Genomic DNA, 17834 nt, shown 5'->3' with positions numbered 1-17834 from the left:
CTCCAGCCTACATACCAAAGGCAGTTTCTTCGGAAGAACTTCGGTGGTGATATTTGCTTTCCTGTTGCATTTTCATGTTTAAAAAATCATGAGAAAAGTCTTATTCATCTGTCAAGCTTTCCATTTGTTGATTTTTGTTCAGTGAAACAGCTAGATGGAAATTGTAAGAAAGGCCAGGTCTGCTGTTTGTAATTTGCTCAAATGTTGAATTCAGTTCATCCTAAATTGGTGATTGTCTTTTTCAGATCGTTTATGCTTGCATGTGAAATTTCTGTGGTAACTCTCTGCTCTGTAGGAAAAAAAAAAAAAAAAAAAGGGTTGACTATCGTCTGTGTGGCTGTTAAGTCTTGGTACTCTGTTATTTTGTACCTTAAACATAGCTGTTCTTCTGAATGACATTTATGCATGAGTGATTGTCTTCTAGGAACAGGCCAACTCCTGACAACTCCCAAAGTTTTCAAAGGTTACGGAGTTACACCCTCAAAACAGATTTTTAGGAAAGTATTTCAAATGGGAATTTGACATAACATGAAAGTGTGAAGATCTCTTCCAGCAACTTTAACTTTATGCTATTTATGTTTCTTCAAATCAATACAAGTGATTAAAACTGATTCTACCTAAAAAAAACAGAGAAACAGATTAAATTTGAACTTCACCTTTAAGTGATTTTGCTAAAAAACAAATTTACACATTTTATAAAGTTAGTTTTAGCCTAGAAATATCGCATACCCTATAAATGGTCCTCCATTGTTTTCTTCCTTCTAAAGATTGTACTGTCTATAAGAATCTAGAAAAAATTATTCTAAATTGATCATTTTTCCCTTAAGTCATCTAACATTTGGCTTCAGTCCAGAACTCTTCACTATTTTCAGAATTTGCTAAGATTCATCTTTTCAATTCTAAAATATATTTTTAAGTCAAGGAGGATATGTCTGCATGCAGAGGAGGAAATATTTTCTTTCAAGGAGCCATTCCATTTTATAACACATGCTGGTGGGTTGATGTTCGATAAGAACTCATGATTTCTTTCTTTTTCAAATAATAATTGTAGTCTGTCTGTGAAGGTGTGGATAGAATTACCTTTGGGTTCCAGAAGAAAACACCCTAAATTAGAAGCCTGAGATCTTCCTGTATATGAACATCTAGTTTGGCATGCTGCAAATACATCTCTGCCTTTTCGTTCTCATTGCCTTGATTTAGGGGACTTGGGTCCAGCCACCCTGCCTCTTTCTTTTGTGAAAAGACATTCTGAAATGTCTTTAGAAAGCAAACTTCTCCAAGAAATGCAGAGCAGGCCATGGTTTGAATGCAAGTCTGAATTTAATTGCGGCCACCCTGGTAGTACACTGTTTAATTTCCAGCATGTGTCTGGATGATCCTTACAGCAACTCCAGGCCAGGAATTGTGAGCAAGGAAAATTTATCTTGATAAAATTACATATTTTGTTGCCAAGGAACAGTCACTTGGGGCTGATTCAAAAGTCAAATTTAAACAAATGATTCCAAAGCTTTTGTGAAAGGAGAAGTTGGCACTGCTGACTTCTTCAGTGTATTTTGGACAGAGAAAAATGGATGGTCCCATCTTCTGATCAGTTATACTTTAATAAGGTGTGAAATGAAGGGAGAAGGAGGGAAATGGCTGAAATATTACAAGGCTGGGTAGTATTTCCACCTAAAATGCTAGAAGAGACAAAGAGGTTAATGAAAAGCTGAGTCTCTATGGTTGAAGCAGTCGAAACAAGTTCTTTTTGCACTCGCAAATAGCGTAGTTCTCCAAGGAGCTGGAAGGAATGCTGAAACCCTCGGGAGAACAGATTTGGAGGGAACCCCATCTCTTAGCCTGTGTCCTCTGCAGATATTTAACTTCTGGAACAACTTGAAAGGAACAACTCATCTTGTGGCCAAGGTCCATCCCAAGACATTTTGAAAGCATACGTTCAAGTTCAACCATTAATCCAGACATTTCAACAAGTGTCTGTAATTGCTCCAATAGATAGAAAACTTGTAAATCAGACTGAAGACCTAAACTTGGCATTTCTTAAAAATGACCACCTCCAATATTTGACATACCGAACATAATACGGTCAAAATATTGTTTGTAATGTATATCTTCTGAGCCCTAAAAATACAAATGTCTTTTAAAAAGAAAGGGAAATATAGCACACATTCTGGAATTTTGGAAGAACATGAAGCAGAAGATCACACATATAGGTAGACAGAAGATGAAATAGGATGAAACCGTTCTCCTTCTCTTTACCCATAATGCCCTCAGTCTGATTTAAAATAATCACTAAGATGGCAGCACATGACCAAAAATACTAAATTTATTTTCAATGGCCCCATAAATTGAAAAAGTTTTCTTTTTCAAAAGCATGTCACTGAGACTCTACAGTTAAGTAGCAGGCACAGCTTTCAGAGCTCCCACTTTTTAAACTTTGTTGGATTTATTTTTTTCACTCTGAATTGGGAGGACAAAGTTGAGCTTCCCCTTTCTGAATGCCTTCCACTTCCTAACTGTACCAGGCCTTCAGAGATAACATGCTCATTGAATTTACTTTGAGGCAGGTTTTCTGGTAGTACTCATACAACATGTGAAAAGTAGCAGCAAAACAAAGACTTTCTACAGTGCTAATCAACCAACTCAACAAACAGTGCTTGTGATATTTGGGCAAAGAAACAGAAACCTCATGGTTTGTTAAAGTGAGCAAACGGGGAGCATTTGGATATCATATTTTATATTCAAGGAGTTGGGGTTAAAAATAAGCAAATATGCAAAATGAAGACCCTGGTATAGAGAATGCTCTGACAAAGTTCTGTTTTCCACCCTGATTTTTTTTTAGTGTGTGGCAGGGATAGGTATTATTTCATTCATATAGACTGACATTTGGAATTTCCTTGAAAAATAACTCTATTATTTTTACAGGTGGTGTGTTAAGTAGATTATAAAACTTCCAAGCATATTCTAAGAGAAGTTATGTTGTAATGCATGGCTGGTATTTATTTTATTGATATGTATTTTAAAATATTCATTCATATTCATTTATATCTATTCATTCCTATTAAGTGAATATATATTCATTTAATGTGAAAGTCTATGTAAAAGAAACAGTGATGACTCGGAGAAAGTGCCCTCTCTACTCTTCTCTGAGTGTAAATCTGGAAGAATGAGAAGAATATGTGCAAAATACCTACTCCACAAGTGCTAAAAAGAAAGTTTGTGGGCAGGTATTAACAGGAATATCTCAGATTAGCAATTCTTTAAAAAGCTAGCAATTCCTCTCTAGCCTTCTTCAATCCCTTTTATTATCCCCCATTCCTTGGGTCCTCTCGTTCTACCCTTGCCCCAACCACTGGCAAGGTAGAGCTAAAATAAAGGCTGGCAAGGAACACCAGTGCCCTTACCCAGTAAGATCAGAGTATCTAACTATAAATCAAGAACTGGCAGAGTAAATGTGATATATTCATATTATTCAGTTTTTTGAAGAAAAAAGGTTATTGTTATTGTGCAAAGCCTTTTTTTCCCAAGAAATTAAAGTTATTTGACTCTCAATATGTATTTCATCATCGTACTCTTGGAAGGATGATTTTTTTTTTCCCTGCCATGCGTAAGGGGAAACTAAAGATCAAAGACAGTTTTGGGCCAGGCACAGTGGCTCACGCCTATAATCCCAGCACTTTGGGAGGCCGAGGCAGGTGGATCACCTGAGGTCAGGAGTTTGAGACCAGCTTGGTTAACATGGTGAAACCCCGTCTCTCCTGAAAATACAAAAATCAGCCAGGTGTGGTGGCACGCACCTGTGATCCCGTCTACTTGCTTGGGAGACTGAGACAGGAGAATTGCTTGAACCTGGGAGGTGGAGGTTACAGTGAGCCGAGATTGCACCACTGTACTCCAGCCTAGGCGACAGAGCGAGACTCCATCACAAAACAACAACAACAACAACAAAACAAAGACCGTTTTGGCTTACCTAAGATTAAGAAACATGTGGTGCTGGAGCATGTACTCAGACTAAGACCTATGCTCCCTGGTCCAGATCCCTGTGCTAGCATGCATTACTTTTCAAGGTTGTATTTGAGATTTTATAGGAATTCAGTTGCTGCGCTGGGATGGTTAATAGGACCTGAGACCTGGACTGCCCTTTAAGAAACTCACAACCAAATAAGAAAGTTATTTCAATATGATGCCCTTTGCTGGTTTCAGGCACCTATTTCTTGGTAGAGGAAATCAACCTTTTTGCACATTTGAGACATTTTAAATATTTGTGAATTTTTATTTCTTTTATGTAAAACTTTGACAGAAGTCGAACGTAGGGATATTAGAATGAATAATATGAGAAGTGCCAGAACTCCTTAAAATGTTTTTTGTTGTTGTTGTTGTTTTCTCCCGCTATTTACTAACCTGAGAAATGACTTGAAATGGCAACTCAGGCCGTCAGGGTGTTGACCTTTACTGGGGCCTGCCCTTCTCTGACTAGGACTAGTAATTTTGGATATTCCATATCATCCTATTTTATATCAGTGAATTTTGGTTGTATAGGTAGTCAGTTGGGACCATTTAAGTCCAAAGCAACTTTTTTTTTTTTTTCTCATCTGGTATCAGATTTTATAAGACTAATCTGGACGAGTGCCTCAGTTCTTAACTTTATTCCGTTCCTCTCAATGGAGTCTTAAAATACTGCATTGCAGCTAATCACATCAATGACCTCACTGCAGAGAGAAAATCATCAATCCTAGATCACAGAATTTTGGAGTAATCAGGACTCTGGGGACTTTTAAATAAAATCATAAGATGTGAGTTAAAGTTCACTGATATCCCGTGAGTTTTACTTTAAGTAAGAAGTGCAGCGTCATTATTTTTTGCCTCCAAGTAATTTCATACTAGACCTATCTGGAAAAACCCTTAAAATTTTTTGACATCTCTGCAATTGTGATATATTATCATGGCAACCGTGCTTCCATTCTCCCTCCCAGTTGATATGCTGTGATCAATGTTGAGCTTGTTCTTTTTATTTACATCAAGTTAATGTGATTTTCCAACTTCCAGAAAAACTACCTTCTCATTGGTTGCTCCGTAGCTAGCTTAATGTTTGGATATGGTGTCAGCTAAGTTATGCCCAGGCATTCAACAATGGTTGATTAATTTATAAACTTGTAAAAGGAGATTTATGTTATTTTATTTAAACAATGGAGAAAAAGGGAGCTTCTTTTCATGTTTATGCTTTTAAAAAACATAATAGTAAAACATGCTTTATTTTATGCTTAAAATAAAACATATCACACAGTAGCATTGTAACTTTTATTTTAATAATGATGATGTGAGATTGGGTTTATTTCCGCAAATATCCTGATATTTTCATTCACATAAAAAATTCCAAAACATTTCAGTTTTAGATAAAGCAATGTTGTAAGTTTTCATCATGCAGCAGGTCTATGTATCATGAATGCATTGAGCAATGACCCAACCCTCAGTTTTGCTGGAACGGCACTTGTCTCATGAGTAGGCATTATTTTGAATTTTCCCGAAAATTTTATTTCCATGTCCCTTTTAATTTTTTTCTTTTTTCTTTTCCTTTTTTTGAGATACAGTATCTCTCTGTTGCCCAGGCTGGAGTGCAATGGCGTGATCTCAGCTCACTGCAACCTCCACCTCCCAGTTCAAGCGATTCTCCTGCCTCAGCCTCCTGAGTAGCTGGGATTTACAGGTGTGCACCACCACGACAGGCTAATTTTTGTATTTTTAGTAGAGATGGGGTTGCACCACGTTGGTCAGGCTGGTCTCGAACTCCTGACCTTGTAATCTGCCTGCTTTGGCCTCCCAAAGTGCTGGGATTACAGGTGTGAGCCACTGTGCCCGGCCTTTAATTTAAAAAAATTCCTAGACAAGGTTAATATGCCTATCTGGTGTATATATTGGAACCACAGGAGAGGAGGAAAGTGGCTAGTATGGAACCAGGTCAATAAGCTGAGACTGAATCAGTGACAGATCAATCTACTAGAGACTTGACTAATCATTGCTGAAATATCAGGATATATATACATGACAACAAACAGAATTGGGGTATGGCCATTAAAAGACTAAATCCTTCCTTTCCTGGGAACACATCTAAGTGGGACACTCCATCCTCTCACATGCAGGTCTAAATTTATTCAGGAACGTTTAATAATAATTTATCAATTGACAAATATTGTTTGAATGTTTGCTGTCAATTCAGGGTTGGAGGAAGATGCTGTCAAAAATTTGACAGTGGTAAAAGATGCCATAAGTGCACTCGGAGTGTTTATCATCTGCAAGGAAATTACAGTAAATTCAGCATAGTTGTTCCAGAACACTGAAGAGTACAACCGTCTGCCAGACAGTGTGCAATGTGCCATGGTAGGAGAGAGAGAAAAATGCTGTTGCTGCCCAGAAGGAACTTGCAGTCTAGTGAATGATATAGACTTATAAGGAGGTAATTTCACTAGAATGTGCTACATGTCGGGTGCTGATTGACAGAGGCAGCTCACTACCACTTGTTAGGGCTTGGAAAGGCTTCCTGAGAAGATGATGTCTAATCTGAATCTTGCCTAAAGAATTATTTATTTAGTGTCCATTAAAACAGTGGAATCTTTGCTTCATGCTGGGAAGTTAAAGGAGAAGGCAGTGTCTATCTTTGAGGGGGATTTTTGTCTAATTTAAGAGACAAACAGGTTATAAAACACACCACGTACACACAGAGTGGAATAGGGTATAGACTATAACAGAGGTCTAAAATTTGTTTTAGGAGACCAAAGGAGGAACCCAGATCCTTTTGGAGGGAGTTAAGAAAGGTGGCCTACCCAAGCTGCTATTCAGTGTACTAGCACTGTGAATAGAGTGATATGAAGATACATAGAGGAAGGAGTGACTAATTTTGCCTGGAAGAGGGTAGAACTTTCTTAAGCCTTCGTGGAGGAGGGGCATTTGATCTGAGCACTGAAAATTAAGTGGAATGCTCCCAGGTAGAAAGAGTGAAATGAGAACAGAATAAAATCTCAAGAAGATGAGATAGCACGAACCAATGCTTGGGGTTGTGAATAGCTCTGGTGTATTTAGAGAAACAAGGCCTACTTTGGTTTGGCTGGAACTTGCGGGGCACTGATAATGGTTTGGATGTGTATCCCCTCCAAACCTCACATTAAAATGTAATCCCCAGTTTTGGAGGTTGGGCCTAGTGGGGGATATTGGATCATGGCGGCAGATCCCTCATGAATGGCTTATCACCATCTCCTTGGTGATGAATGCACTCTTGTTCAGTTATTTCACATGTGCTCTGGCTGTTTAAAAGAGTCTAAGACCTCCCCCTTCTTGCTCTTACCATATGAGGCACCCGTTCTTCCTTTACTCTCCACCATGATTGGAAGCTTCCTGAGGCCCTCACTAGAAGCAGATGCTAGCACCATGTTTGTATAGCCTTCAGAACGCTGAGCCAATTAAATCTCTTTTCTTTATAAATTACCCAGACTCAGATATTTCTTAATGACAACACAAATGGACTAACATAGAAAATCGGTACTGGGAGCAGGGTATTGCTATAAAGATACCTGCAGATGCAGAAGTGACTTTGGAACTGGGTAGTGAGCAGAGGTTAGAAGAGATGGGAGAGCTCAGAAGAAAACAGGAAGATGAGGGAAAGTTTGGAACATATTAGACACTAGTTAAATGATTGTGACCAAGGTGCTAATAGAAATATAAATAGTGAAGGCTAGGCTGACAAGGTCTCAGATGGAAATGGGGAAGTTACTGGGAATTAGAGTAAAGGTCACCTGTGTTATGCTCTAGCAAAGAACTTGGCTGCATTGTGTTTATGCCCGAGAGATCTGAGGAAGCTTGAACTTAAGAGTGATGACCTAGAATATCTGGTGAGCAGCAAAGCATTCAAGATATGACCTGGCTGCTTCTAACAGCCTATGATCATATACAGGATCACATACAGGAGCATATAAATGACTTAAATTTGGAACTTTAAGTTTAAAAATTTGGAAAATTTGCAGCTTAGTCATGTGGTAAAGAAGGAAAAAACCATTTTCAGGAGAGAAATACAAGCGGTCTGTGGAACAATCACTTGCAAGAGAGACTTGCATGACTAAAGTGGAGCCAGGTGCTAATATCCAAGACAATGGGGAAAAGGCCTTGAAGGCATTTCAGAGATTTTCTAGGCAGCCCCTTCCATCACAGGCCCAGAGGCCTACCCTGTCACTCTGGGAAGTTGCTCCTTGCATCCTAATCACACTGGCTCTAGCCTCAGCCCAAAGGGCCACAGGTACAGTTCAGGTCAAAGCTCCAGCAGGTGCAAGCCTCTGTAAGCCTTGGCAGCTTCCATGTGGTGTTAGGCCTGTAGGTGCACAGAATCCAAGAGTGAAGGAGGCTAGGCAACTTCCATCTAGATTTCAAAGGATGTATGAGAAAGCCTGGGTACCCAGGCAGATGCCTGCTACAGAGGCAGAGCCCCCATAGAGAACATCTACTAGGAAAGTACAGAGGAAAAATGTGAGATTGGAGCATCTACATAGAATTTCCATTGAGGCACTGCCTAGTGGAGCTGTGGGAACAAGGCTGCTGCCCTCCAGACCCAAGAAAGGCAGCTTACATTCTGAGCCTGGAAAACTTGCAGACACTCAACTCCATACCATGAGAGCAGCCATGAGGGCTGCACCCTGCAAAGCCATAGAAGCAGAGCTGCCTAAGGCTTTGGGAGTCCATCCCTTACACCAGTGTGCCCTGGATGCAGGACATGGTGTCAAAGTAGATTATTTTAGAACTTTAAGATTTGATGACTGCCCTGTTGGGTTTCAAATTTGCATAGGGCCGATTGCCCCTTTCTTTTGGCCAACTTCTCCCTCTTGCAATGGGAATGTCCACAAAATGCCTCTACCATTATTGTATCTGGGAAATAAATAATTTGTTTTTGATCACAAAGGCTCATAGGTTGAAGGATCTCATCTTCAGATGAGGTTTTGGACTTGGGACATTTGAGTTGGCACTAGAAGATATTAAGACTTTGAAGGACTATTGAAAAGTGATGATTGAATTTTGCAATATGAGAAGGACATGAGATTTCAGGGGTCAGGAGAAAATGATACGGTTTGGATGTTTGTCCTTTCCAAATCTCATGTTGAAAGGTCATCCCCAATGTTGGAGATAGGGCTTAGTGGGGGATATTGGGTCATGGGGATGGATTCCTATTGAATGGCTTAGTGCAATCCCTTTGATGATGGGTGAGTTCATGCTCAGTTAGTTTACACAAGATCTGGGTGTTTAAAAGAATCTGAGACCTCTCCCTTCTCTCTTTGAGTCCCATTCTAGCCATGTGATATGCCTGTACCCCCTCCACCTTCTGACATGATTGGAGACTTCCTGAGGTCTTTACCAGAAGCAAATGCCAGTGCCATGCTTCTTGTACAGCCTGCGGAACCAGGAGACAAATAAATCTCTTTTCTTTAAGAATTACCCAGCCTCAGGTATTTCTTTATGGCAATACAGATGGACTAATATAGGCATGGAAGAAATTGAAGAAAACAAGGTCAAGAGAGTGGCCTGGGGCAGAATGTGAAAGTCAACCTGAAGAAAGGCAATGAGGAGCCTTTATTGATTAACTGGAAGTTTTGAAAAGTAACTTGGGCAGGAGGGGCAGGAAGGATTGGAAGGAGAAAGATTAAGACAGTGATTCTCAACAGGAATGGGAAATCTATAAGAATAACCTGAAAAGCTTTTGCAAAATACACAAGGCTGTTTTTTCCTCCACTCTTCTGTCTCCTTCAACCACACTTCTGATGCGATACGGAGTTGTGGGAAGGTAAGCATTTTGAAAAATGCTTGCTAGGTGATATTGATAAATCCTTCCCTCTACCACTGCTTTAATTTAGCCAAGAGTTACTTAAGTAAGGCTGTGACAACAGAGATAATAAAGAATGGATTTGAGAGGCACGTGAGTTGGAATTATATAGGATGGATTGGATGAGTGTGTAATGGAGAGGAAACATGAGAAACAGGCATTTAGTTTGAGTGACTGAGATACTATAAACTGAAATGAGCCCAAGAAGAGGAGTAGGCTTTCTGAACATAATTGTGGATTCTACTTGATACAGGTAGAATTTGAAGTCACTATAGACAGTTGATAATATAAAGAACTGGAATTCAGGAGAGCTTAAAACCACAGATACCCAAGTCAATTGTGAAGCAATAGACAGTACCATAGAAGTATTAAACAATGGCAACAGAAAACCAGAGGCAAGGGAGATCTGTATTGTCTGGAGCAGACAGATAAGTCTTCTTGGATAAGTGAAACTTGAGTTGCATCTGAAAGTATTAATAGCTTATTCAACTTTGAGAGATTAAAATTGGAGATCATTTGCCAAAAGGTAAGGGCGAGAAAGAAAAATGCTGTTTCAAGAGGGCAGGATAGTAATATGAACGACTTAATAATAAAAACTAATATACTTCCATTTATTCTTCACTCCCAGCGGGAGCTATTATTATTCACAATTTATAGATGAAGAAATAGGTTCAGAGAGGTTAAATAAATGGTCTGAGTCATTCCAAGTAGAGCAGTGTCCTTGAATCCATAACCTTTAACTCCAGACTCTTGTTGTAATCCATAGATTGTATGTCATTAAAGGCAGGGTTTATTTCTTAATTATTTTAATATCCCTCATGGCTAGTATATAGCCTGCAAATAGACTCTAAGTCTCTAAGTACATATTTTTTGACGTAAACTGAAAATTATCAGTTCTTTTGTGCATCAATTTAAGTATTTATCATTTACAGTTAAGACTAAACACAGAAGTGAAACATTATAGGACTAGAAATTACCTTAAAGATCTTCAGATCCAACTGACTCACTTTATAGAGGAGGAAATTAAGGCCCAGATAAAGGAAGAGACTTACCTAAAATCTCACACGCAGTTATCAGCAAATCTGGAGCAAAACCTATGCCTCAATTTCTCAACCAGGACTTTTTTTGCATACCATTCAATCTAAGAGCACCACATTTACAAAGTGTGAGACTGTCCTCCCTCTTCTGAGCTCTCGGAAGTTAGATGGACACAAAAAACAAAGAGAGGCATAAGAGGCAATTTGATAGATAAGAACTCTTGGACTATTTTTTTCAATCAGCAGTCTAATCATTGGATTGAATAAGAGAAGGCTGATACAAGAATCAGACACATGAATTCTCGAGCAATTCATCTGAGAAAAGAACAACAACAGTGGTTTGAAGGGAGGTAGTATATTTTTCAATGGATTCTAACGGCATAGTATGGAGTTACCTTTGTTTGTCTTGCTATCTTTTAAATGTAAAACACAGTCTCACCTACCTAAGGCAGATGAGAAGAAATACCATCCCTGGTCCCTGGTCCAGGGCCTACATACAGAACCCTGAAGCGCACTCACAAGCTGTGCAATTTGGAGGACTCCCACTACTCTGCTCTCCCAGGCTCCTCATCTGTAAATGAGAGGATTAGATTAGATTTATCTAGCTTTTATTTCTCACTTCCTCTCTCAACTAAATCCCTGCCCAAAGGTGATGAGCCTATTCCTACCAGCGAGTGAGGTGAAGAATTAACTTGAGGCTGTCTACACTGTCATGGATGGTGGCTCCTAGAATTAACTTGATTCTTTTCTACACCAGCATAGTTGCTGGCTCCTAGAGTGGGCAGATTCTGGTCCTGCACCAACCCTGACTGGTGACCTTCTTGCTCCATCACCACCATGTGGGTCTAGGTGGCTTCTTTGGTCCCTTCAGCTCAAGGTGCTGGTTGATACTCAGTGAAACACCACTGTTCACAACAACAAATTGAGTGTGAGGAACCTGATCTTCTCACCAATTTCCCGCTAACTTGTCCTCCAAGTCTCAACTCAACTCTGTCTTTCATAATTTACCTCCTCTCTACATTGTTGATGAGACCACAAACCGGCCTCACTCTTTATCTGCTTATTCTGTTCTGCCCTCAGTCTCTATATTTTTTTAGTGTCTTTTTTTTTCTTTTTAAAATGTTCTTTTTTAAGTTTAGCATACCATTAATGAAACAATTTTACAATAGGTTGAAACACTGACATTCATTTTTGGTGTACAGTTTCTATAAATTTAACACATGTATAGATTGATGTAATCATCACCACTAACAAAATCCAGAACATTTCCAAAACTCCAAAGAATTCTTTCATGCTATGTTTTTATAGTTATACCTTCTACTCAGCCCCAATCTCTGGCAACTGCTAATCTGTTGAGAATGTCATCTAAATGGAATCATATGCATGTAACTTTCGTTTTAAGAATGGCTTCCACCACTCAACATAATGCTTTTGAGATTCATCCCTGTTACTGTATGTATTCATAATTTCTTCTTTTTTACCACTGAGTAGTATTCCATTGTATGGATATACCATACTTGGTTTCTTCATTCACTGATTAAAAGACATCTGGATCGTTCCCAGTTTGGGGTGATTATAAATAGAACTATTATTAATATTCACATACAGGTATTCAAAAAGTTTTTCTAGGGTGAATACCTAGAAATGGTTGACCCCTTAGTTTTGATTCCTTCTCACTTTTGAATCTAGGTTTGCCTCACCCCTGGACTAGTGATACTGAACCTATCCTGCTGCCTTGCCTTTTCCTCTGATGAGCAGTCCCTGTCTACCAGTTTTGGTTCCGTCTCTTCCATCCCACCACCCTCTTCTTTCTGGCTGGGAGCTCCAAGCACATAATAAAACCAAAGCCCATTTTAATTAGTCTAAATCTCTTTCAGCTGTAAATTTGCTATGATTTGGATTATTGCACCAGTATTGTAGTACCCTCTGCTGGCTGATTCGCAGAGATGGCTTTATGCCTGTGCTAGAGGAGAAACTGCAGGTACAATAGAAAAAAGAAAAATATGATGGGAGTGAGGAGGAAGAGCGGTGGCGAACTACCATTGTAGTGACAGCCTGACTGGGACACTCCATGTATTTGGTGCTACACATATAGATAAATGCTGCAATATTTTTGTGGAACCCTACAATATTGTGCTTGTCTTCTCAATTGTAGGCAAAGATGGGCTGTCTGGAAAGCTGGACTCAGCCTGGAGCATGTTCCCCAGATTGCTATTTTGTGAAGGCTTCCGCATACAAATGACTCAGATCCAAACATTCAAAAATGATCTTGGAGGGCCATCTGGTTCTTGCTGGTTCTAAAAGCTTCATTCAGCCTGGAATATGGATCCAGTACAAAAGATAGTGAGAGCTGTTCATTGAGGTTTAACATGTTCCACTGACCGAGGCTAGAAGCTGGCTTTTAAAAATAGCCAACACCGACGCTCCAAGGGCCAATTGCTGATGCTTGTCACAGGTCAGAGGAACTCTGATAAATATTTAATTGATGATGATGTGGTTGTATGGAGGTTTACACATGCACGCGCTCACGCACACACACACACACACACACATAGAGCAACACAATTTTATATCATTAGAAAACACGTTAATTTGTTTGGGTGTCTGAAACGGTCTGGGAATTAGGCTGAACCAGCATGTCAGGCAGTGAGAAACCGTGTAATTGTTGTGATGTGTCATTTTTAATTCGTGACGACAATACTGCCAACCTTACCATTTGGATCATGGTGCTGATGGATTTGCCATTTGCACTAGCTGGCTGCTTGCTTTTCTGATCAAATGGCTGCCTATTCTGTGGCCAAGGGATAGGGAGTGTTTTCTATTTGGGAGGCTCATGAGCTGCATGAGGATGGGAGACTACAATTTCAGTCTTAGTTTCTGGCTCCAATCAAGTTCAGACAGAGATGGGACATCTCATGACGGGGACACTGGGCATCAAGAGAATATGAATTAAAGACAGTCACCTCATTGGACAAAATGCATGAAGTGGCATTACTTGATTTACTTTTTGTTTCTATGGGCTTTGGCTATCTCGCTGGAAAGTGGTGTGAGAAGAGGTGTGTGTGCTTTCTTCAGCTTATGCAGATGAAACCAAAATATATCCTATATAATGACATTGTCATTCATTCTTTATGCTTTGTCATACTCTAGGATGTAAGATTATCAAATACAGGGATTGTATCTTGTTTATACATACCCCTAACCTTGCACAGTATCCAGCAAAGAGAAGACATAAAAGGAGAGCTTGTTAAATGCTCTGAGTAAAGGTGTGGCTTTTTAAAGGCACTGATAGATTGGATGATATCTATGACTGTTGGGGTCATGGGAAATTATTTTACCTGCATCTTAGATAATTGATCTTTCTGTATTCACTCCCAGTGAAGATCCTGGTGTTACACATCCAATTGTTCACCTCCTTCCAAGACTATGACATTCCAGGAAACCTTCAGTGCTAAGAGGAACTGATATCTAGAGTATCTCCTCGAGGAAGTACAACCGGTAAGTCCTCACCAGTGAGTTTAACGTTTGTTTCTAAAATGTACAAATAACAACAAAGATCCCTCATGCCTGGCAAAGAGTACCCATGCCCCTGCCACATACCATGAAGCACAGCCTCTCAATGGTCAATGGCAAAAACTAATGTTTGTCTGCCCTAATGTGTATATTCTATAGAGATGGAAATGGCATTTAAAAGGATTTTTTTTAATGGAAACATTTAGCACTATTGGTTTTATAAAGTTCTAGTGAGCTTTATGGTCTCCAAAAAAGACTGGCTAGGGCTCTGCAGTTTACCAGCTTCTTTCGACAAAGCTTCTTCTCTTCTACTCTCAGTATATCATATTATACTTTCAATGAAATCCGAAGATTTCTTTTTGAGTAGATTTCTATAGGGGTTCCACCTAATATCGTCCCTGGAGACCTATGCTGGCATCTGGTGAGTTTAATAATGGTGATTGTAGTACTTGTATATTTTTAAAATTTTGGTAAAAAAATACATAACATAAAATTACCATCTTAACCATTTTAAGTGTATGTACAGTAGTTGTAAACTAATTCACACTGTTGTGCTAGCATCACCACTATCCATCTACAGAACTCTTTTCGTCTTGCAAAACTGAAATTCTGTACCTTTTAAAAATGTTTATCCATTACTCCATCACCTCAGCTCCTGGAAACCACCCTTCTATTTTCTATCTCTATGAATCTGAACTCTAGATATTTCATATAAGTGGATTCATACAATATTTGTTGTTTTGTGATTGGCTTATATAACTTAGCATAATGTCCTTTAGGTTCATCGGTTCATCCATGTTATAGCTTGTGTCCAAACTTCCTTCTTGTTTAAGGTTGAATAATATTCCATTTTATGTGTATACCACCTTTTATTTATCCATTCATCCATCCATGGACACTTGATTTGCTTCCATTTTTTGGCTATTAAGAATAATACTGTTACAGATCTTTCTTTGAGTCCCTGCTTTCGATTCCTTTGGGTACAAACTCAGAATTCGAATTGAGAGGTCAAATGGTAAATATATTTTCAGTTTTTTGAAGTACCACTACACTAGTTTTCACAGCAGTGGCGCCATTTTACATTCCAGTAAGAATTTTAATTTTTCCGTATCCTCATCAATATTTATTAGTTTCTGTGTTTTTTTGAAATGGTAGCCATCCTAGTAGGGGTTATAATAGGGGTAAAGTGATATCTCATTATGGTTTTGATTTGCACTTCTTTAATAGTTATGCTGTTTTTTTTTTTTTTTCTGTGCTTATTGGTTACTTGTGTATCTTTGGAGAAGTGTCTACTCAAGTCTTTACTCATTTTTGAATCAGGTTGTCTGGTTTTTTTGTTGTTGAGTTTTGGTAGTGTTTTATATATTCTGGATCCTTTATCAGATCTATGATTTGCAAATGTTCTCTTTCATCCAGTGAGTTGTCTTTTTACTCTGTTAATTTTGTCCTTTAGTCCACAAAAGCTTTGAACTTTGATGTAATTTATCTACTTTTTCTTTTATTGCATGTGCTATTGATGTTATATCCAAGAAATCATTGCAAAATACAGTGTCATGAAATTTTTCTCCTGTGTTTTCTTCTAAGAGTTTTATAGTTTTAGATCTTACATTTAGGTCATTGATCTGTTTTGTTTTACCCCACCCTAGACTGTGAATTTCTTGAGCAGAGAGACTGTGCCTTTTCATCATTGTATTCTAAGCACTTAGCATCTACCTGGCACATAGTAAGTGCTCAGTTAATTTTAGTTGTATGAAACAACTTCATCAGATATAATGAAAATAAACCAAAGATTATATTTTTAGTGATTCACTAGCTTAATAATAATTAATTATAGCAGTTTCAAAATTTTAAGTGCTTTGACAATCCACAAAGAAAGTTCTGAATTAAAAGGCAATGCTGCTTTCAAAGCTTTGAAGGACTTTTTGGCATTTTATTTATTTACTTTTTCCTGAGGATGTTTAATGAAATATTTGGATATTTGTCATAATAATTGTGCTCTTTTGGACTTAAGTGCCTTTATCATGGGCTCTGTGCACAGTTAGCTCTGTGGGGAAAATAAAGATTTTTGCCAAAGAAGATTGTTTCTTTTATCCACACATGGGTCCCTGAAACTCTGGGCAAAGCAGGAGGTGAAGAGCTGGCCATGTTTGTTTCCTGTCTTTGGTTGAGTTATTCGACATCTCTGAGTCTCCCTTAATTTCTTCATTTAGAAAGCAAGAGGGGAAAATTAGAACCTGTACATGTTTCCTTCTAGTTCTAAAATTATGAAATTTTAGCTGTTGGTGACAAGACAATTCTAACAGGAGTAGAAATTCAACTATTTCTGGGAACAAACAAAGACAAGGTTTACCACAATCTGATCTCACGGAGAAACTTCCTACCACAAAAATAACTGGGATAGTTAGAGGGAAGGCTGCGGATCAGTCCTCAGAGTTATATTCCTGCTTTTGCCACAAGTTCTCGTGAAGAAGGAGGCTTTGAAAATAAAATAAAATTACTATTATTATTGTTGTTGTTCTTGAATCAGGGACAGCTCCACATTTTCAGCCTCTCCAGAGTGAATTGTCTTATACATATATATACACACACATATACACACACACACATACACATATACATACATACATATACATACATACACACGTATATATATATGTGGCACGACCAGTTTAAAAGATAAAAGAGCTCTTGGTAACATTACTAGTTAAAACTATTGAGGCTGGGCACGGTGGTTCACGCCTGTAATCCCAGCATTTTGAGAGGACGAGGCAGGTGGATCACTTGAGGTCAGGAGTTCAAGGTCAGCCTGGCCACCATGGCCAAATCTCATCTATACTAAAAATACAAAAAAATTAGCTGGGTGTGTCCCTGTAATCCCGCTACTCCGGAGGCTGAGGCAGGAGAATCGCTTGAGCCTGGGAGGCAGGGGTTGTGGTGAGCTGAGATCGCACCACTGCACTCCAGTCTGGGCAACAGAGTGAGACCCTGTCTCAAAGCAAACAACAACAACAACAAAAATGAGTACCACCCCCTACCAGTCCCACCCATACTCCATATGCCCCACATGTTTTGTGAGCCAATTTCAACCATGTTTGAGAGACAGTTGCAACTACCATCTCCCTGATGGACACCTCTGCAAGGAGCGGCCCGTGGTATACTAGTATCTGATTCTGAGGTCTCTCTTCTACTATGGCCATTATTGGATCATTCTGAGACTGGGTATTAGGCTATCTTTACGGTGCCAATTAAACAGCAAGTTTTAGGAGGGGCATCAGGGAGATCTGTGTTCTGACCTCTGCTCTTTCTGTCTATGTGAAGTTTGGGTACGTGACTTATCCTGCTGAGAATGGGTTCCTACAAGTCCAAAATTGTAAGGATTTTATCTCTTGTTTTATATGACAGAGATATATAAAATATTATAGATATATATTTTA

At 38.9% G+C, this 17834-nt stretch overlaps 1 long non-coding RNA gene across 1 annotated transcript in view; it reads left to right on the top strand.

The window, feature by feature from the left end:
• Positions 1–17834, top strand: part of LOC108523220 (uncharacterized) — a 195412-nt gene that overhangs the window by 61125 nt on the left and 116453 nt on the right. The window contains exon 2 of the long non-coding RNA XR_001883760.1: positions 14266–14385. This is a non-coding gene — a long non-coding RNA (uncharacterized LOC108523220). The remainder of the gene's footprint in view (positions 1–14265; positions 14386–17834) is intronic.

Source organism: Rhinopithecus bieti, unplaced genomic scaffold (genome assembly GCF_001698545.2).
Source record: "Rhinopithecus bieti isolate Rb0 unplaced genomic scaffold, ASM169854v2 scaffold_70802, whole genome shotgun sequence".
In the NCBI taxonomy this organism is placed as follows: domain Eukaryota; kingdom Metazoa; phylum Chordata; class Mammalia; order Primates; family Cercopithecidae; genus Rhinopithecus; species Rhinopithecus bieti.
The sequence above is the reverse complement of the archived record's forward strand: the minus strand, read 5'-3'. Positions and strand labels throughout refer to the sequence as shown.